The sequence below is a fragment of the Psammomys obesus genome, unplaced genomic scaffold (assembly GCF_907164565.1).
Source record: "Psammomys obesus unplaced genomic scaffold, mPsaObe1.curated_primary_1811, whole genome shotgun sequence".
In the NCBI taxonomy this organism is placed as follows: domain Eukaryota; kingdom Metazoa; phylum Chordata; class Mammalia; order Rodentia; family Muridae; genus Psammomys; species Psammomys obesus.
Genome location: NW_026585691.1, coordinates 2,093,860 through 2,116,361, shown reverse-complemented (window position 1 = coordinate 2,116,361; position 22,502 = coordinate 2,093,860). Strand labels below are relative to the sequence as shown.

General features: G+C 50.8%; 1 protein-coding gene across 20 annotated transcripts in view; it reads right to left on the bottom strand.

Annotated features, from left to right (window-relative positions):
* Positions 1–22,502, bottom strand: part of Megf11 (multiple EGF like domains 11) — a 313,387-nt gene that overhangs the window by 164,401 nt on the left and 126,484 nt on the right. The gene's annotated exons all lie outside the window — the stretch shown is intronic.

Genomic DNA, 22,502 nt, shown 5'->3' with positions numbered 1-22,502 from the left:
GGCTCAGTGGTTAAGAGCACTTGTTGCTCTTCCAGAGAACTTGAGTTCAGTTCCTAGCATTCACATCTGGCAACTCAACCACTTTGTAAATCTAGGATCCAATGACTTCTAGCCTCCACTGGCATCCACATACCTATGGCATATGCTCATATAGAAAGACACATACACATACGATTAAAAGCAAAATAAATCTAAAGATATAAAAATTTCAGTGTTTGATTTGTGGCTCTGACACAAGTCAGAGCCCCCAATCACACTCCCCAAACTCTTGCCACATCTGCTCAGCAAACCTGCCCCCTCCATGTTTTGCTGGCCACAGTTTCTTTCTGCTAAAGCCCCTCACGTAGCAGGCTCCCTGGCAAGAGCAGACACTGTGCCCCCGCCTTCCTGCCCCCCTCCTCAAACATCCCTATTTTGGGGTTCTCAAATGTCAGCAAATCTGCAAAGTATACAAATGCTGAGGGGAAAAGCAACAGCTAATTATAAGAAAGTAATTAAGAGAGACATCCATGATGATGATAATTGTAATTAGAAAGTGCCTGGCAATTTCTTATCATGCAGCCAAATGCTAGAGCCCCGGAGCCGCCAGGCGAGGCAGTGAGCAAAGTTTCCGTCCACCACACCGGCACTGAGGCGTCTTATTGACAGCTAGTGTGACAAAGGGAGATCATTGCTCTCTCCTTTCGATGGAATCCACATCTTCCAAGGTCACCCTTTGCTCCCCAAGAGATCTGTCCCACCACCTAATCCGTCAGCCAAGAATTACAAAAAACCCTACATGCTACCCCCACTAATTCTTCAAGCCCGGGAAATCAGCAGCTATCATCAACCCTGTCAGTCTCCTGGGTGGGCTTGAGATAAAAGGCTTTTACTCTGAAAGCTGTAAGAATTCATCTTGCTGTCTGTTTCTGGCCTGGGACAAGGAGCAGGTAGCCTCCTGTGGTGAGCCTGGAGTGGCTGCCACTGACTCACCAGCCGGGCCTACATGTTTGCTGGTATAACAGTGGGCCAAGTTATGGTTGGTGTGGGGTCTTTTAGTCCTCCCCTAATGCAGATTCTGGCCCCGGAGTTACTGCTCCTTTAGTTACTTTCCGAGCTCTGTCTAGTTCCCAGGGAGGAAAGGCACCGGGAGAACCACTTCACATAACCCACAGGTCAGAGGTCTGCATAGCCTGCCCCCACGATCCACACAGTGGCTGTTGAGGAAGGCCCTGGTTTATGCCAAGGATCTGCCCGGCCCCAGAACTGAACATCCCTAGCGATGGCTCCCCAACTCCCTGACTAGGGAACCAGGCTGATCCTGGAACTGGGGAACCAACTCCACTTAGAGCCACAATGACCTGCTCACTGGGTACCAGCAAGACCCTAGCCAGTCGCTGCTATGCCAAGGACATTCTGAATGGTTCAAACAGTGGCTGTGTGTCCCTGGAACACACAGGAAAGCAGGTGCCCATCTCTTGCTCCCCATCTCATGCCAGCCCCTTGGCCTCTGCCAGCTGCCAGTGCTGGCCTTGCTGCTCTCTCTCCTCTGTCGCTATTCCTGCAGAAGTTGAGGAGCCTGCGAGATGCACAGCTGGGCTTGTTTAGATCACAACTTATCAGCTTCAGCTCAGCAAGGATACCTCCAGCTGTTTGCCTCCTGAGTGCAGAAAGCCCAAACTTTAACAGTGGGGTCTCTGCCGAGGTAGTAGGAGCCTTCCATAAATTCTAAACCTGCAGGGTGTCAGGTAAGGAAGACACCTCAGAGAAGAGAGAATGTTGTGCCCAGCCCCTTCATTGTAAGCACAGACTGAGGCTCAGGGACCCATTATCTCAAGTATATATGGCCTATTAGTCAGTCAGTCAGGAACTCAGGGAGAGCTTCCTGGAGATAGAGGCCACTGAAGGTGGAGGGAGGGAGGGAAGTGTCCTTAGATCATGATACCTTTTTTTTTCCCACTCAGACTCAATACAATACCTCCCCATCCAGGCTAAGGAGCAAGAACATAAAGACAAAGCACAGCACAGGAGGGCTGCAGCTGGCTCTGGGAGGCTCAGCGAGAGTGGGAGCCAGGCCAGACCCATGGTTACCACACACTACGCACCCTGCCGTGGAAGGGACAAGGGTTTCAACCACCTGGGAGAAGGGAAGGGAAGCAGCAAGGGCCCAGCCAACTTCCTGTCTGCCTCCCCATCTCTTCAGATCCCCGAGAGCTGGGACAATCGTAACCCCTGCACCCTTTCCTTGACCAGCAGGAACGGCCTGTGGGTATTCTGAGCAAGCTATACACTGCACCTCATCCCTTGGCCCCTCCAGGATCCTGGGTACATATTGCCACGCACCAGCCCACATACTGCAGCCACAACCTGGGCTTGGCCCTGTGTTTAAACACTGGCCCCCAACCCACACATGCCGAACAAACCATTTCCAGGAATGTGGCTGGGGTCCTATGTTCCCTCTAGACCTAACTCTCCCCTCTTCCTCAGTGCTCTACCACAGTGCCCACACCATCCGCTGGTTAAAACCACCATCCATTCTTATTTCATAGGTGTTATGTAGACAGATGTTTGAATCCTGAAATATTGAAGACAAACACCCAGGGCTGAGGTTGATAGATCTGGATTTTAGGCTAATGTTTGAACATCTGGGGAAGAGAGGAGGAGGAGAGTCACCCAGAGTTTAGTGAAGTTAAGATACCATGACCCCCTTGGGCTGGGGCTGGGGCAGTCTAACTCCAAACCCAGGATCCTAAATTAGCTAACAATGAGTAGCCTCTCCACAGATGCCTGGGACGCACAGTAGCTGTCCTGGAGTAACAGGACTACAGATGCCATAAAGCTCTGGAGGGACTGGGTTAGGAACCTGTTGTAGTCAGATTTAGCTATTTTGTGGGTTCTTTCTTCCACACTTCTCCACCCCTTTTCTTCCATCCTTTCAACCCCCGAACACTAGATAAGAAAAAGAAGGAAAAAAAAAGGATAGAGAGGAAAGGAAAGAAAGAGATCCCTGACTAAAGTCAGGAGTTGGAAGCAGCGATGTTATCATTAGACTACTTCCTGCTGATCAGGGGCAGCAAGCTCCTTGGGTCAAGTTTGCCCTTCTTCTTTCTGCTTCTTCTTTGTATGCGATGACTTAACAAACTGCGAGCAGCAGCAACCACCAACAACCAGCAATAACTACCAGCAACCACCACCAACCACTAGCAACCACTAACAACTAACTAATAACCACCAACAATCACCAACAACCACCAACAATCACCAGCAACCACCAACAATCACCAACAACCACCAACAACCACCAACAACCACCAACAACCACCAACAATCACCAGCAACAATCACCAACAACCAACATCAATCACCAACAACCAACAACAACCACCAGCAACCACCAACAATCACCAGCAACAACCACCAACAATCACCAACAGTCACCAGCAACCACCAACAACCAACTAATAACCACCAGCAACCACTAACAACCAACTAACAATCAACCAACAACCACCAACAACCAACTAATAACCACCAACAATCACCACCAACCACCAATAATCACCAACAGTCACCAGCAACCACCAACAACCAACTAGCAATCAACCAACAACCCAACCTGCCGCTTGGGGCTCTAGCATTTTTATACCCTCTGAAAACTTTCCAGAATTACAAATGTCACACAGCCGCAGAAACTATCTGCAGCTGGCAAAATCACACCCCTACTAGAGCACGAGGCAAATCAGTCAGACGCTGTGAAGCAACCCTGTATCCCACACTTGGGATCAAAACAAAAACTTATTCCTAAAATATCTCTGTTTTCAAAGAAACCAAAATTCTAAATTTCTCGCTATAACCATGGCTCCTTGACTTCCTCTCCCTGGCTCCTTCAGCATTACAGGAGGCTTTAGTCAAGTCTCTCTTTCCGCTGCATGTCCATGAGTTCATGGGCAGGGATGCCAGCCCAGACTTGATGGAACCAGCCTCAAGTCAAGGGAATGGTGGGCAGCACTCCCACTCTCCAGCCCTAGTAAGAAATCTGAACTTCTGCTCCTCCCTCAGCCCCCTCTCATTGCCCTCCCACCCAATCTTGCTTCTAGCATCTTCCAACCTCCTGGCATGCTGGGGTCACTGCTGCTGAGAAGCACATTGGAGTTAGGACAGATGGCATCCAGGACACAGGGGCTCGCCCTACAGGTGTTTTTCAGTGGCTATGCTCACCTCCATCTCTGTGCTAACCCCCGCTCCATTTGGTGGGAGATGGTGCCGGCTAGATCTCACAGGCTGTGGGGAGCAAGCGAATCGATGAAGAGCAGTGTTGATTGGGAGTAGCAAGTGCTAGTCGAGCTTTGCTGGTACTATCACAGGGTTTCCTTGAGCCTTCTTCATCACACACACACACACACACACACACACACACACACACACACACACAGTCATCCTCACTCCTATCCCTCATTGTGACATCTGGTAGGTGGTCTGCAGGGATCTGCTGGCAGATTCCCAGTGGGAAAGAACAATATAACCTAGGTTTAAACCTGAGATTTACCAACTACTATTCTCCACCGGTACCATAAGCAAATGACCCCTTCCCTTGCCTTGAGAACAGCAGCACCCACCTCATAGTTGTTGCAAAGATTAAATGAAATGTTACAGGGCTGGCGAGATGGCTTGGTGGATAGAGGTACAAGTCTGATGACATAAATTCAATCCCTGAAGCCCAAGTGGTGGAAACCAACTCCCATGAATGGAGCTCTGACCGCCACAAATGCACTGTGCCACACGCATGTCCCTGCCCCACCCTGCCCCACTAAAAAAATAGATGTAATACATACACTTAGATGAACACCCAGAAAATAGTAAGTGTCCCAAAGCAAGAGCTGCTGACTATTGAAATCTCTTCACACTCCCACAACATCTGCCCTCTTCCCTCTCTCCCCTTCTCTCTCACTTTCCCTCTCTCTCTTTCTCCTTCTCCTCTCCCTTTCTCCTTCTTCCTCCTTGTCTCTCTCTCTCCTTCTCCCTTTCCTCCCCCTCTCTTCTTTCTTTCTCCTTCTCTTCGTCTCTCTCCCCCTCTCTTTCCCTCTCCCTCTCCTCTCCCTTTCTCCTTCTCTCCACCCTCCCAGGATCATCACATATGACTGTGCATGTATACTATGAGATCTGAACCCCTCACGTTCTCATGATCATGTCACACACAGGACCGTTACATATGCCTGTGGGGTATATACTATGGGATCTGGGCTTGATGCCTAAGACAGACGACAGCTGATACCATACTGGCATTTCCTGTGCCAGCACTTTCGGAGTACCTACTATATACTAAGCCTAGAGATCTTACCCAAGTTACCTAAACTTGCTCTCCACAGTTTTATGTCAGCTTGACACAACCTCAAGTCATCAGAGAGGAGGGAACCTCAGTTTAAATGTCTCCATAAAATCAGGCTTGTAGGTAAACCTGTAGGGCATTTTCTTAATTAGTGATTGATGGGGAATGGCTCAGCCCATTGTGAGTGGTGCTATCCCTGGGCTGTGGTCCTGGTTCTATAAGAAAAAAGGCTGAGCAAGCCATGGGGAGCAAGCCAGTAAGCAGCACCCCTCCATGGCCTGTGCATCAGCTCCTGCCTCCAGGTTCCTGCCCTGACTTCCTCTGATGAACAGTGATGTGGAAGATTAAGCCAAATAAACTCTTTCCTCCCCAAGCTGTTTTGGGTCACTATGTTTCAACACAGCAATAATCCCCCCCCCCCAACTAAGACAAACCTCAACCAAAGGCCATCCCAGCATGCTTTGGGGAGTTCACTATAGCCCCTCTGAGGTCTCCAGCCCCTGGGAGACAGAGGCTACTCCCCCCTCAGTTTTGGTAAGCCCCACGCAGTAGGTGCTCAGTGTCTGCAGGTCCCACATTCTTCTGCCCCCACAGAGCGCAGTGAAGTATCTGTAGGTTACTCAAGATAAGGTCACAGAGCCGACATCCAGGCTACGATCTGTCTCTTGGCTCAACACGGACTAGCCCACAGGCCAGGTGGCCAGAAAAGACAGCATGGTGGGCTATGGAGTAGGAGAGAGGAGACAACAGCATCTGTGCTGCTGACACCAAGTGTTTCATCCTCCTCCCCTCTGTCCTCAGCGCTAAATCAGGATTACATCCTATGAGGAATGAAGGTAAACTCTGTGAGGACCACACGAGCTGTCCTGCCCACCCTGCCTCGGGTGAGACTGGAGAACCGCACCCACTACTCTAGTCTCACTCCCCTCCTTTCCCTACTTTATCCCCGTGAGCTTCCTTCTTTCCTTCCTCTGGAAACAGCACTGGCTGACCTACTTTTTGTAAATAAAGTTTTATTGACACATAGGCACATTGATTCGTTTCCATATCCCAGTAGCTGCTTTTGAATGACAAGGAGAGTGTGGAGGAGTTGTTCAGAGACAGACGTTAAGCTGAGCCCGGAGCATTGAATGCTAGGAGTTTTATGGAGGAAAGCCCCTGCTGCCGAAGGCTGCTAACTGGAGGAGAATGGGCTGTGGATGCTTAAGGGTCCTTCCTCTTTCTCTATTCTACCATGAAATCTCTCTCCAGGATGACCACACAGTAAAACCAGTCCAAAAGGCATAGGAAACACAAAAGAAAGTCAGTCCTGCTTTGGTCCACCGGAGGGAAACAGGGGCACCCAGGCAGACAGCAGATTTGCAGCAGCCACTATGCTGACCTGCTGCTTTATTTTAGTCCCCCTCTCTTCTCCTGGGGGCCAGAGGCAAGCAACATGGCAGAGACCTGAAGACCCGGGCTGTGATCAATGGCCTTGTGTGGCGTGAGTCACTATAGTGAGTGTGACAGGAAAAGAGGCTGTGCGAGACGTTCTTCCTCTCCGCCCGGTGCCAAGCATACCTGCCCAAATCCTGGGATCCTGTCCTCTGCCAAGTGCAGATGTTTTTGAGAGGCCCGGATTACCTGCACATCTGGCTAGAAAGAGGGTGTGTTAGGCCGCCATTTCTCGCCTTTTTTTCTCCTCCAGCCTTACACCCCCCCACCGCGTCCACTTGCATCTATATCACTCTGTCAGTAACATGAGCCCCTCACCTGTAGGTCAGGACCATGCTGTGTATTCCGGAAAATCAGACTACATGCCAGGGCGGCCCCCTTGAGGCTGCCCTCACCCCTTCCTACCCTCCTCACCTTCCTGTGCCAGGGCTGACCTCCATGGACAGCATCCCAGGCCTCCTCATCCTCTAGCCTCTGGTAGGTCCAGCCTGCAGGAACAACTAGCAAGAGACAGGGAGGAAGGTTGCACCGCGTGGGCCTGAGGTCCTGGGAAGTGGCCCTCAGGCCTGAGGGATGGCCGTGGGTCTCGGATGGATGCTATACTGTTTCTTAGCGGTTCCCATCAGCCCTTCCCCTGCCTTTGTTTCTTGTTTTGAGATGAGGCTTATGTACTCCATGCAGACCTCAAACTCACTATATAGCAAAGGATTGCGTTGAATTCACTACCCTTCTGCTTCGGCCTCCCAAATGCTGGGACTGCAGTACACACCTGGTGAAAACACCCAGGATGTGGAGCATGGAAGGCAAGCATCTACCAACTGAGCTGCTTCTGCAGCCCTCTCCTCACCTTTATAAAAACAACCACTTTAGCCACCAAACTCTCCCCAGTGACCACCTCCGTATTACAGCCTCCATCTCTTGCTGGAAGCCTAATCAGTCCAGGGCAATGCTGAGGTCTGAGCCCATGCACATGGCTGCTCTCATCCTGGCTGCCTGGCCACCTGGACCTCAGGTGGAGATGAGCGCATGACGGCACCAGACTTAGTGCTGACTTGCTTTAAGAACTTGGCTGAGCTCCTCCCTCCTTCGGACCTCCATCTCCATGTCTGAAATGAAGGGGATGGTGCTATAACCCACTGTCACTCTACCTCTGGGAATGCAGGGCTATAGAGCAGCAGCGTTTTGGTTTGGAGTCCAAGTCAAGTGAAGTTTGAGGGGAGTTGAAGAAATAGCTCAGTCAGTGAAGGACCTAAGTTCAAGCCTGAAAACCCACATTAAAACAAAACAAAACAAACAAAAAAAGCCAGGTGTGATGATACAGCTATGCAGCTCCAGAGCTGCGGAGGCAGATCCTTCCAGGCTAGTGGGAGACTGTGTAAAATAAAAGAAAAGGTGGTAGACCATGCTATGCTGTCCTACAGACACACACATGCATGCATTCACACACACACACACACACACACACGTACCCACACCCACAACCAAATGGGGTGTATGGGGGAAAAGAGAGGGAGAGAAGGAGAGAGGGACAGAGGGAGGCAAACGCATTTTGGTGTGGGGACAATGTGCTCTGCGGTGCGGACCATAGCTGGAGGGGCAGTCTTTGGGGAAGAAGGCACCTGGGCAGCTAGGTCTCGGGATGAGAGCTCGGCACCAAGCAAATACTCAAGTCAGACTTGGGGCTCTCCTCAGCAGACAAGCTAGGGAGACAACCCTGGCCCTTCCTGGCCACTGGCTGGCCCTCAAGGTGGAGAGCCCCTCCAATCCATTCTCCATTCTATTACCATTCCACCTGAGACGACCCACGAGTCCCCCAGGTGCTCACGGTAATATATTTTGTCTGGCTGCTTGCAAATGGTCTCACTAGTTAATGGAACTATAAAATTCCTTCACATGAAAAGGTCAAGACAAATAAAGACAACTTCCATGCTCCCTAGCCCCACACCTAGTGAGGGCTAGAGAAGGCCTAGGGTCCAGACACAGGTTGGCCCCAGAACCCCACGGCACATGGCTTCTGGAGCTTCCCATGACCCCATCTTTCCCCTGTGCCCCAGGGCACATCGATCAGTCCATTAGCATTCCTAGCAGGAGCCGCAGACCAGGTTGTCATTGGATTCTGCTTAGAAACAAAATGACCTTTCAAGAGGGCCTAAGTGCCAATTCTGAGGTGACTTGCTTAGCACGAATGATTCTGCCATGGCCAAGGTCATGCATCCCTATATGACACGTGTGTCTGTGTCTGTAGAGGGGGCTTTAGAAATCTCCAGGGGGCTTCCAAAACCAGCTAGAGATGAGTTTCACACGGTCTTTTGTAATCACCATCCCTGAGTTCCGTCCTCGGCCATGAAGAGCCAAGACAGCTGGCTCCTCTTCTCGGCTTCAAGACTTGCCTTTGGGTGGCTGTGGCCACATTTGACTCCGTGAGATGAGCCATCAAGTTCAGGAAAGCAGCAGTTCCCCCGCAGGGCTGGCAGGAAATGAAGGGCACAAACCCCTCCTTGTCTGGAGACCCAGGGCTGAAAGTTCCACCCCGCTCACCCGCCAACCTGTGAGCAGGCTCCAGCACCTCAGCTTCCTCCCCTGGTACCCAGTCGATTGCCAGCCTGTGGTGGTGTAGGTTTGTGTATTTTCCTCTGTCACTCCTTAGCTGCATGTTTTCTGAGCCCCCGTTTCCTCTCCTGTCTCATCTGTAATGCAGGGGCATTGCTGCAAACACCAAGCAAGTTAAGACCTGCAAAGCACCTTCAGCTGGAGCTTACAGCTTACAGCTGCGCCCTTTCCCCCTCTTGCTACTGTTAGTATTATTCCTCTTCTTGGGACTGGGCAGAGGACCGGGGACATCATGGCCCCACCGTGCCACTTTCAGAGAATGATCCAAAGGCCTGAGTTAGGGCCAAAAAGAATTTTCTTGTCAGTGGACACAAGGAGGGAGAGACAGCATTCACGGGGAGAGCTAGTGTTCTGGGGACAGGAGGCGGAAAAAGCCGAAGTCCGGGTCAGCTCACTGGAGTACAGGCATGTACCAAGGGGAAGGCCATATGCAACCTTCCTCTTCTGGCTCTCAGAGAAGAGAACAGAAGGCGGTCATGACACGACAGCTGAAACATATCTCTTAAGGAGGCCCAAGAGTTGTGCTGTGTGTAAATGTGTCTACCTGCCATGTTCACTTTAACACTACCTCCTCCAGGAAGCTCCTCATGACTACATAATCCAGCCCTGCCCCAAGCAGGGCCGGGTCCCCTCCCTGCTTCTAGCGCCTGGCTGGCCTAATCGGCCACAGCGCTGATTTCTCCATTCTACTCACTGAGCTCCCACCAGCTCCACAAAGGCATGAAAGGGAACCAGACATGGCAGAAGCCAAATCAAGAAGAGCTGGCCTCTGCCCCGTCCCTTCGAGGGCCCACTGTCTCCCATGTGGGCCATGCCAGCCTGCTTGAGGGCGAACGAATAACTCAGCTGAAAGACCTGGCTGTGCTAAGCCCCAATTCCATGGTTGGATGGCAAAGGGGGTTTTGCATATTTGTTCATCTGTTTGTTTGCTCATTTGTGAAACAGAGTGTCTGTACTTGAGGCTGACCTCCACTTGTCATGTCGCTGAAGGTGATTTTGAACTTCTGATCCTCCTGCCTGTGGCCGTTGGGTGCTGTGATTGTGGGCTTGTAGCACCACATCCTTGCAATGCTGAGATGGATGAGCTCCAGGGCTACCAGAATGCTAGGCAAGCACTCTACCAACTTAGCTCCATCCTAGCCCTGAAAAATGCTTTTTAGAAAAATGCCAGTGACTATAGCTGACAAAGACTGTCTTGTCACAGCTAAGCCCAGCGGGAAGGACTGCAGCCTCCCATCCCATTCTAAAGCATGGGGAGCCATCTGTCCTCACACACCAATGTCAAAGGATAACACCCCAGACAACCTCACCCCCATCGGGGGAGCTCCCTCACACCTCTACCAATCGTCCTAAGATATCAGCCTGACTTGCTTCCAACGTGGCTTCACTGGGAACAGTGGTTTGCCAATGAACACTGCCACCTGTCAGAACACTGCTATCAGCTTTCTGCATTCAGCAAGCCTGCCAGCCACAGGGCCTGATAAACGCCATGGCGTGACAGTCAGCAACCTCCATGGGTGCAGAAGGCCCAGGCTCTGCTCCCCGAAGCTCACCCTTCCCCGATTTGTAGAGGATTTTCCCAATTGAGCTGCTCCAACCCCCACCCCGTGTCCCTGCAAGGAGCAACAGCTTTCAACTTGTTAATGACGTTGGAACATACGGCCTGAGTCAGCAACCCCCAGTGCACGACCCAAGGAGAGAGTTTTTCTAGGTCTATTTTCCCCCGTTTGACAGATGCCAGACTTTCTCCAGAAAGACACATTCCAACTGATTGATTTTTTTCTTCAAGAAATTGATCCTTGCCACCTAGGAGGCCAGCAAAGCATGAGGCTTCTGAAGTGTTTCCCCTTCTTTCTTTCTTTTGTTTTTTCAACACTGATTTGGAAAAAAATGAACTGTTTCTTTTTTAAAATTTGCCTTCCCCAAAGGAGTTGGCCTCTTCTTGGGGGTTGTATGACAGGATCCCCAAAAGGTTGTGATGAAGGATGGACAGATGGAGTGGTGCCCAGTGCCTGTCTTCCATCAGACAGGCCCGGAGCAGATGGGAGTGGGTCAGCATGCGGCCGTCAGCTGGGCAGATGCGGGTGGGAGTCCCAGTGCCTCTCCCTGGCAGGCTGTGTGGCCCTGAGCAATTCAAATGACCCATTACAACCCCTACCCCCACTCTAAGTTCTATCTGGAAAGCACTGAGCAACCCAAGGGTTGGAGAGCAAAACAAGATAAAGTCTATGAAAGGTTCAGCAGAGTAGGCTTCAGCAAGAACGCAGAAAGCCTAGCTCAAGACAGTGTCACTGATTTTAGAAAAGGCAGGATGAATTTGACCCTCAGATAGGCCTAGGGGATGGCTCAGTCAGTAAAGCTCTTGCTATGCAAGCATGAGGGTCTGAGTTCAATTCTCATCACCTATGTAAAAAGCCAGGTATAGAGCATCCATCTTTAACCCTAGATCTACCTAGGGAGGCAGAGATGGGCAGATCCCTGGGGCACACTAGCCAAGCCAGCCTACCTGAATTGGTGAGCTTCAAGTTCAGTGAGACTTAGGCTTACAAACAAGACAGAGACAGATTGAGGAAGCCAACTGAGGTTGACCTCCAGCCTCCACACCACCCCCGTACACACGTGAACACATAGACATGAGCACAAGGAGAATATAAAACATGCTGATCTCAGGCTCATCAACTGACACTCAGAATTGTAGCATCTTTCCAGAAAGGGCCAAACGATGGCAGCCTCCACTTCAGCCAGACATCAGCATTTGTAGCTCCTTGCCTACACTCCAAGCCAAATTCCATCCAGCAGCTCTGTCGGCAGGCAACATCTGCTCTGTTCCAGCTTCAGTCAGCTGCAGCCATACCTCAAGTACAAATGGTTCTCTCCAGCTCCCAGGGCCTTTGCACCAACTGGCATCCCTTCCTCACAGGGCTAATGGAGGCCTCACTCCAAATGTCACCTACTTGAGGAAGCTGTCCCTGGACAACCTCAGTGGGCTAGGTGATCCTGAGACATGCTCCAGCACCTTCCCTGCCCCGTCCTAGTCACATGGTACTGCTTGGCTCTCGACTGGAAGAATGACACTGTTTTACTCTCACGTCATCTACCCTGGGGTCCGGCACAGTACCAGCACTGAGCGGCTTTGTAAACAGCTGTTGGTTATTTGATGGAATGAATCCATGTTGTCCCTGATACTCTGGACAGCTCTGATTACTAGAAAGCTCTACGCTTCACTGAGCTGAAATCTGCCTTCTCAGAGCTGTGTGCAGGGCTGCTTGCCCTTCCCTGCCTCTGGCTCCGGGTCCCTTCTGACTCTACTTGACCTCTCTGTCAGGATCTGAGTAGGCCCTAGACAGACTGTAGGAAGCATGGCTCCCAGCAGGTATGGTTAGACGCATGGTGCCGAGCAGCAAGCCACCTGAGGTCCTTCTGGTTTTAGATCTCATTCCCATGAAAAGCTAAATGAGGGGCTACTTGGCTGTGGAAACTTCTCTGCACTTTCTGGGGGTGATTTCATGAATGAGTCTTCATCACACTGCAGCCTTCCCACAGTGCTGACTGCCAGGAATGTTCCACCTTCCAGGAGCTTATATGTCATTAAAAGATCCCTTTCTACCCTGACCTCCTTTTGCCACCCTGGCCTGCGAGTCAGAGGCCTCTGCCAGCAAACAGATGGTTTACATTATTTAAGATAATGTTTAAAGTCTGCTAGAACATGGTATATGGCTTCTAAGTGGTGAAGACAGGATCAAACTCAGGGATGTATAGACTCAGAGGTAGAGAGACTCCGCCCACCACGGTCCCTCTGACATCCCTGAGCGTGCAAGACAAATGGGTGAAGGGGCGACACCGGCAGCCCTAATGGGGTGGCATAACACAGCAGAATAGGTTCATGGAAGCTAGGCAGAGAAACAGCTGGGGTTAAAGGTCAGGGACCCTCTCACCTACTCATTTTACCCTGCATCTCTTTGGGGAGAAGCTCAGCTTTAATATACTTGAACTTGAGCACATGGCAAGGATGCGAGGCCGTATGCCATTAGCCCTTGTGACAACAGCAGGAGCCTGGACACAGCTAACCATCTATCCACAAGAAAAAGACTAAATCAACACACACACAGTAGGAAAATACAGTCACAGCAACACACACGAGAGCATGAGTGCAGGAAAGCCCAGGAAGGTGGGCCAGAGTGGCAAAGATCAGAACAATACCCTCTGTGAGAAATCACAGGGCGAGGATACACATGTCCTTAAATATACCTCAATCTTCCCTGCATAGGCCACACCACCAGTGAGCCCTCCAGGAGAGTGGCTAGTGGGTGTTCACCGGCTTCTGCAGCTGGTACAGCCTGAGCCAGGAGAACGCGGTATCTGTGCAGAAAACAAAGATTGCTGAAACTGGAGGACAGAAGAGTCTCCAGAGAGCCTCTGTGGCCACTCACAGGAGCCTCTGCTAGAGGACCCCATCAGCACCCATACATCAGCCAGTCCCCAGTGACAATGTGTGGCCACACAGTGCCCTAAGGAATGGTACAGCTGGAGAGTTTGGGGAAAGATTTACCTTTGTCCAGGAGCTAGACTGTGATCTTTGCATGCTGCTAAGCGGAGACCGCAGAATCACTTCCCAGCAGTGACTGAACCTGGACAGCAGCAGGTTCTCTAGAGGCTCCACAATGCCTGAGTGAAGGTAAGGCCGCAGTGAAGGTTGCAGCCATCTCCCACGGGTCTCACCCAACACCCAATGAAATGAAACTTCACATACTCTCAGGATGACTGTTCTGTCTGCATCACACTGGGAGAGCACTGATGCCCTCAAATACAAGCCCCTCGCTCTTGCTCATCCCAGCTTTCCTCAACGTGATCTTGTGAGACACCTGCCCTCTTCCTCCTTCCATTCTTTCCCTCTCTCCAGCTCCCTTGTCACTTTCTGATCTGCAGGAGCCACAGGATTTATACAGGGAAGACATTCTGAAGATGTGTGAAGATAGGAAAAAACTACTATAGAAAGTTGGAAGGTAGAAGAAAGAGGGAGGGAGGGAAGACTGAAAAAAGGCTTCAGTCTCTATTTTTGGAAAACTTAGATACTAGTCATCTGGCACCCTTTCTAATTTCTAGGTTTGTGATTTTTCATTTTGTTTGTTTGAGACAGAGTATAATGTAGCACAGGCTGGCCATAAACTGGCTCTGTAGCCTAGGGTGATTCGGAGCTGGTTTTATTATTGTTTATTCTCTCTCTCTCTCTTTAATGAGATAGGGTCACCCATCTTCCTGCTGAACTTGAACTTGCTATCATGTTGAGGGTGACCTAGATTTTATAATCCTCCACTTCTACACCAAGTTTTGGGATTCCAACACCCGTGCCCCCATGTCCTATTTATACAGTGATTGGATTAAACACAGAGCTGCATGCATTTCAGGTAAGCATCTACCAACTGAGCCACATCCCAGCCCGCTTTCTGATTTCAAGGTGCGTGTTCGTCTCTTCCTTTGCTTCCCAGTTCCCTTAAACAGGCAAAACAGATGTGTTATCCCCACTTTACAGATAAGGAAATTAAGTCTCAAAGTCGAAAGGGCACCTCCAGCATCTTCTCTCTGTGGCCCACAACACCTGTGGTGTCCTCATGGCTGTCACTCACAGCAAGTTGTTACCAGCCATCACCTGTGTGTGTACGCGGGGGGAGGCTAGCAATCTGGACAGTCTTTGCTACCACAGAACAAAGACCCCTGTCTACTCTTCCTTCTAACCTATAGGCCATGCAGAGTGGAGGCCAGATGGATTCTGGGTAGTTGCTATAACAGGCAGCTATGATGGGATGGGGACCGAAGCCTGGCCTTGCAAGCTCAGAGTGCATCGGGCTGTGGAGAGCGCCGCTGCCTCAAACCAAAAAGCCTGAAAAAGGCAGGACTCATTTTCTCCCAGGGGGATCAGACGATAAAGGAAAGGTGATGAGTAATTCAACCCTTTAAACACATAAATAATGTTGCCCCTGCCACCCTCTGCCCCCAAGGGCACTCATACAAGAACTCAACAGAATATTTCATCAGAGTGACAGAAACAGTATGCTGCCCAGAGCGCATCTCAGGGGTTGCCATGGGGCCCAGGCATCCTGGAGGCCAGAGGTCAGGCCTCAGCCCCAAGCTTCGTCCTTTCATACTCTGGGAGACACCCAGTGCCCAGAGCCCTGCTCCATGTTCCCCCAGGACCAGAGCAGGGATCTGCCTGAGTGGCCTTGGATACACTTGGCTTCCCAGAAGCCAACATGAGAGTGGTGACTCATTGCTTGGCACTGGCACATGCAGCCTGACAGGCGGGTGTTTGTGCAGAGATCGTAAAGCATGGGGCTGGGCAGACAGCTGATGGATAAATCACTTGCTGCAGAAGCATGAGCCCTGGGCTCTGGATTCCCAGGCCTCACGTAAAAGCCAAGCAGGCATGGCAGCTGCCTATAATCCCAGCACTTGGGAGACAGAGACAGGGGATTCCCCAGAACAAACTAGCTAGCTAGACTGCCTGAAATTGGCCAGTTCTGTGTTCAGTGAAAGACCCGGCATGAAGTGGAAAGTAGTCAGCCAGGTGTGGTGCTGCAAACCTGTAATCCTAGCACACTCAGGGAGGCAGAGGCAGACAGATCTCTGTGAGTTCGAGGCCAGCCTGGTCTACAGAGCGCGTCCTGGACAGCCAAGGTTACACAGAGAAGCCCTGTCTCAAAACAACAACAACAATTTAAAAACCAATAAAGTGGAGAGGAATCAAGAAAGACATGCAACATGAATTTTCGGTCTCCACATAGATATGTAGAGTACACATATGTGTTCCCAGTACATATACACACATGTACATATCACACACATATGCCCACCTCTCCCTGTCTCTCTCTCTCTCTCTCTCTCTCTCTCTCACACACACACACACACACACACACACACACACACAAATGACAAGAAGCCATACAGTATGTAGGAGAGTTGGGCGGCTGTGCTCAAACTCTGTTTCACCACCTAGGAACTTGGAAATGAGCTAATTCTTAGAGTGACTCACTCGCTGTGGTGCTTTCCCCGTGTGTGTGAAAACCAGCAGCTGGCAATGCCTTTCAGGGAACGGCTGCACTGCACACAGAGGGTGGAGGGAGGAGCGCACAGGGAGGAGGAGGGCAGAGTGTGGGTCTCACTCATCAGCGCATGTCCTTCCTAACCCTAGGGTCTGCTAAGGCCCCTCTCCGCCAGAGCACCCCTGACCTCCCACGTCTTCTGTGCTCCCTCTTGACTTGCAGCTCCCTGGGCCCTTAGAAGCCAGATGGAATCCCAGCTCAGGAGAAGCAGCTAGTCTACCTTGGAGATCCTGTCTCTACAGAGGTCGGCAGTGTGATCTGCAGTGTGCCTCCAGCTTCCACACAGGGAAGAGGTGCTCCCTGGCCGTCTCGGGGCCAGCACCACTGCCTGCCTCAGAGACGCTTTCATCTCCCAGCCTCTCTTCTCAGACCTTGCCTGTAGAAGCTCTGTGGGATCTGCCCCCCACTTCATCCCACCCACCCACTCTGGTTTCTAAATTCTCACAGGGATTTTGAATGCATGTGTGTACATGTGTATGCATGAGTGTGCATTTGCACTAGGATATCAAGAAGACAACACGGAGTATTATTCCATCCTTTTTTTTGGGGGGGGGGCAAGGTTCTATTGGTCTGGAACTTACCAAGCTAAGTTGGCTGACAGGTGAGCCCCAGGGATCTGCCTGTTTCTTTCTCCCTGGCGCTGAGATTACAAGTGTGTGCCACCACACTGGGATTTGTTTTTCCCTTATGGGTTCTGTCTTAGATCTATTTCTGTGGAGAAACAGCATGACCATGACAATTCATAAGAGAAAACATGACTCAGGGACTTGCTTCCAGTTTCAGACGGTCAGTCCATTATCATAATGGCAGCAAGCATAGCACTGGGGCAAGAGCTCAGAGCTACACCCTGATCGATACATAGGCAGAGGAAGAGACACTGGGCCTAGCCTGGGCCTTTGAAATCTCAAAGTCCACCTCCAAAGCCGCACTTCCTCCAACAAGGCCACAAGTACTCCAACAAGGCCACACCTCCCAATTCTTCTCAAATAGTTCCACTCCCTCCCTTGTGGAACTATATGAGCCTAGGGGAGCCTTTATTATTCAAGCCACCACAGGTTCTGAGGATCAAAGCTGGGTCCTCGTGCTTGCAAGGCAAGTGTGTTACCAACTGCCTCCCAGGTCTCATCTGCTAGTTTCTTAGAACACAGAACCCCTGTTCACCTCGGAACCTTCTCCCATTCAGTTCCGCTTCCCAGGTCACCTGTGAACTCCTAAGACTCCCACTTCATAACCCTTTATTTACTCCCTTTGCTTCCTCTTCCTGTCTGAAGGGAACCCCGTGATTGGTTTGCAGAACTCCAGATTACGTTTTTCCTGCATGGAACTGATCAAAAGCATTATTTGTGATTTATGCTGGAAGCCTCTTAATGAGCTGCCAGACCCATGGGATAGAAACTCCATCTCCCTTGTCCATCCTAAGATCTATTCCCAGCCTCAAGCCAGGGCACAGCAGCCACTCCATATGTCAAAATAAAAGTAAGTGAAGGCAAGCGTGAAACTTTGTGGTAGGTAGAGTGCTTACCTAACACACACAGGCCTTGGGTTTGACTCCCTTGTACCTCAACAGACAGAAAGAAAGAGAGAAATAAAGAAGGAAGGAAGGAAGGAAGGAAGGAAGGAAGGAAGGAAGGAAGGAAGGAAGGAAGGTTAGTTAGTTTTTGATAATTTAAATATATTTACTGAATGGATGAAATGGTGTATAATTAGTGTCAGAACACCAGCCAACAGACATCTTTCTTTTCCTGCCCTCTGTTCCTACAGAAACAAATACAGCACCTGGAATGTGGCATAACAATGGGAAAGTCCAGTCTGTGCTGGACTCCATATATTACCCCCGAGAGGTAACTGGGCAAGAGTCATGCCCCAGAGGACTTCCAGCGCAGTCAAGTGGTGCCCCCAGCACCACACAGCCATCAGCAGAAGTGTGGGAATCAACGCAGAGCTGCCCTCTTCTGCCACGATCCAGCTAGACCAGCAGCACTTTCTTTTCAGGGGGAGGGCTGAGGTGGGGTGGTGCTTGGGACTAATGCCATGCTGGATTGTAAGCTCCATGGATAAAAGAACATGTCTGCTTTGTGAATTTCTGTTTCTCTAGCCCTTAGCCCAGAGCCTGGTGCATAAGAGTACTGGAAAAATCAATTGTCCATTCAAGAAATGATATTTTAGCCTGAAAAAGAAAATATTTTAGCAGGGATAAGAGAGGGAGTTCTTTAAATATCTGAAGAAGTGGGCTTGGGAGGGGTTGCCATACAAGCATGAGGACCAATGTTCAGATTCCCTGGCCTGCCTGTGACAGCAGCACACAAGGCAGAGACAGGAATCTCTGGGGCAAGCTGGCTTTCTAGACTAGGAGAATCAGCTCCGGGTTCCGTGAGAGACCCTGACTCCATAAATAAGATGAAAACCAATCAAGGAAGACCTGAAATTAACCTTAGGCACACAGGAATGCACATCACACACACACACACATACATACACACCACATACACACATGATCACAGACACAAAGATAAAAGAATGCCTGAAGTACTGCTATATGGGAGACACAGACTTGGTTGTTTCTCCTGCACGCAGTCCAAACCCTCCTGCACTCCCTTCGAAGACAGCAAGACCCCTGTCAGCCAGTAGAATCATGCTAGACCTAGACAGTCACCTCTGAAGCTGTGAGTCTGTGTTGTGTCCACCCCTCCACCAACACCAACATCCCTGTGGACTTCTGGGAAGGCCAATGATTTCCTCAGTATTGCCCAGAAATCATCACAAGTATGAAAGTCAAAGCACGGCTGCCATTTTCTGCCTGGATCAAACCAGATTTGCAGCCCCCATGTGGCCAAGCTTGTCTATCAGGAGTTCAGTGATGGCACAGAGGCCTTAAGGAGACATCATCATCTAGAGACAAATGCCAGAGCCTCTCCTCACTCTGAGAACATGGGGTTCCTGATTGGGGTGCAGAGAAGAATCAAGACCCAGCTCCCAGCTCCTGGACTCATTGCCCAGTGGCATGTGCATGGGATCTGGAGACCTGGACCAGAGCCCTCAACTCAGCTCTGTGCCTCAGCTACCCCATTTGGCTTTGGTCTTGGTTCCACTGATAGAACTTTGTTGGGAGTCAGAAGACCACACCCTATGTCCTTGTGTAGCTTCCCTGCTGCCCACTGTCCTCTTTTAGTCTCCCTTCCTTCAACAGCTGAGCACAGCCTCACACACAGCCCACAGATTCAGCCTGGGGTACAAGATCATTCCCCCTCCCCCCAGGAACTGTCTCCTAAGTGTCCTCTACTAGAATGCAGGAGCCTTTGCACAGAGAACAGAGGTACAGAAAGGTGCGGAAGAAGGCCCTACAAATGCACAGCGGAAAGGGAGGTGGCCATCTTGGAAAATAGAACCGATTCCTCTGAGCTTCTAAACAGCATTAGCTGACTCAGCTTCCTTTCCCATCCTCTCCTTTGGTGGGTGTGGTGATGGACAACTTTCAAACGACCCCCATACAAAGAAAAGTCTATGAAGGGGACAGTGAGGGCAGCTGTGAGGAAGCCAAGCCCCCTCAGTTTTCCTTCTCAGAAGCCACACCTCCTTGTCACCAATGCAAAAGGGTCAGGGGCTACAATGATTGCCCTATTCCTAGAAGCACTCTGCAGGCCCACTAAAGAGAGAGCTAGTCTTGCTGCTCCTGGGGCTGATGGATGAGCCTACAACCACCCATCACCTAGGGGGCAAGCTGTAGAGGGGCAGGCTGTTTGGTTTCCTGATAGCCTCTCTCTGGAAGATGCTAAAATAGTTGATAAGCCCTTCTAGCTCTAGATTAATTTTCTTTTTTGAAGCAGAATCTTAAGCCCAGCTGCCCTTGAATTCATTACATAGTCAGAGACGACCTTGAACTTCTGATCCTCCTGCCCCCACATCTTCAGTGCTGAGGTTTTAGGTGTGTGCCACTAAGCCTGGGTTTATGTGGTGCTAGAGACAGAAGCCAGGACTTTGTGCATTCTACGTAAGCACTCTACCAACTGAGCTACATTCCCAAGCACTTCTATAAGAAATGAAAAAGTCACCCACGGCGGCCCCTCCACGTGACTTTCCTCATGCTTCCTTGGATGGGTAGCCCTTGCTCTGTGAGGCCATTGAAAAACCCAAGAGTTAGTACTGGAACGAGAGAACGCTGGAATGAATCCATCACAGCAGCCAGCTGGAGAGGTGGGGACTGAGGGGGCCACACTGGGGAAGGATATTAACAGTTGCAGCCAAGCAGAAGTCCCTCATCACCTTTAATTCTCCCAGAGGGAGCCTGTCCGGGTTGAGTTATCTTCCATGGGAAGGAAAAGCCGCCCTGGCCCTTTTAACCTAACATGGATCATAGAGCAGAGAAAATATAACCGCCCCAAACCACTAAGCACTCTTCAAGTCGACTCTGCAGCCTGCCGAAGAGGCAAGCTGGGGGGGGGGGGGGGCTGGGTTAAAGGAATGACATTTATGCTTTCCAGAGGAAGCAGAAGGCTTCCCCGCTGGGCAGAGGCTGTGGGGTGAAGCTGGGAGGGCATTTGCTGCAGGTGGCCTTAGCAATAAGCTCCGACAGGCTCATGAGGTGGCTCAGGGCATCCTGGGAAGAATGGCCACACAGTGGTCAGGTGAGAGCACACAGGAGAGCCCCATCTCTCTCCACCACTTGACTGCTGCATGCTACCTTCCTGCAACACGAACTGGGAAAAACTGTGAGTCGTGTAATTTACCCAGATGGTGGGAGCTCCCGATTGCTCCTTCTCCAGAGACAGCTGTTCAACCACTGGGCCATATGGCTCTCCTTGCTCCACACCCGCCCCGGGAAATCAAACACTTTGTACACGCAACTCTGCACATCTCAGATCTGTCTCTTGTTCTGAGCAGGTAATTAAGACCTCCGGCTGAGCTGCTGTGCCCTGAGTGGCTGGCTGTCCGCACACCAGAGGCCACTTTTTAGAGCTCCATCAGTGTCTGTGCAGTGCTGACGCACACCAGCTCAGCTTTCTTCTGCTGCTGCAGGGCAAGATGGAGTCACTCAAAACCCCAGACACACTCCAGAATTCCCTTAAGGTCACTTTCCGTCTATGAAAGATGTCTTTCTTCCCACGTGGAAACGGGAAAACCTTACATCCACTTTTACATCCTTTGAGTTGTAAAAATGATTAACAGTTAATGATTAACTGTTACAGCCAAGACCAGCTGCACCCAAGACTCACAGACTCTTCCTCGACAGAGAGTCAGGGCATCTTTCCCACGTAGGTGGGGTCCCCAAGTCCCTGCTCTGGAATCGGGATCATCATTTCTCTCCAAGACACCTGCAGGCTGAACCCCAGAAGCCTGGTGACAGGCTTCTCTGAGGCCGTGGCCCCACCCTGCAACCCTCCATCTTCCCACATGTAAACTTTCATGTTGTTTGCCACAGCCTAACGATGGGTGACAGTAGATAGGCTTCCCCTCACCAAAGCACCACCACCATTTTCCCTAACCTTGTTTTGCAAGTCTGACTAGATGGGGGTACCCCGATCCTCACACAGCTGAGAAGACCGAGACACAGAGCAGTTGCAAGTCAGGACGCCCAGGCAGGCCCCCACCCGGCAGCAGTGAGAAGTGAGCCGTGGTAGTTCTGCACCACACGGAACATGAGCAGCACTGACGAGGGGCCTGCAGCAAGCGCAGTGGGACGCTCCTTCACCTGAGGGCCAGGCCTGGCTTTTCAGGCAGTGATGTGCGTGGTGCTTCCAGTGTGGATCCTCAGACAGGTCACTTGCTCCTCTGAGGACGTTTTACGCCTTCTGTGTGGATGTTAATGGTTCGGCATATACATTTTGTTATTGTTTGAGACAAGATCTCACATAGCCCAGGCTAGCCCCAAACTCACTATGTTGCTGAAGATCACTTTGAATTTCAGATCTTCTTGCCCCCACCTCCTAAGCGTTGGGCTTGCAGGTGTGAGCTACTGCGTTCAGTCTATGCCATGCTGGAGATTGACCCCAGGGTCCACTGTATGCTAAACAAGCATGTTACCCTCCCAGTTCCATGTCCACATGTGGAAGCCCGAGACA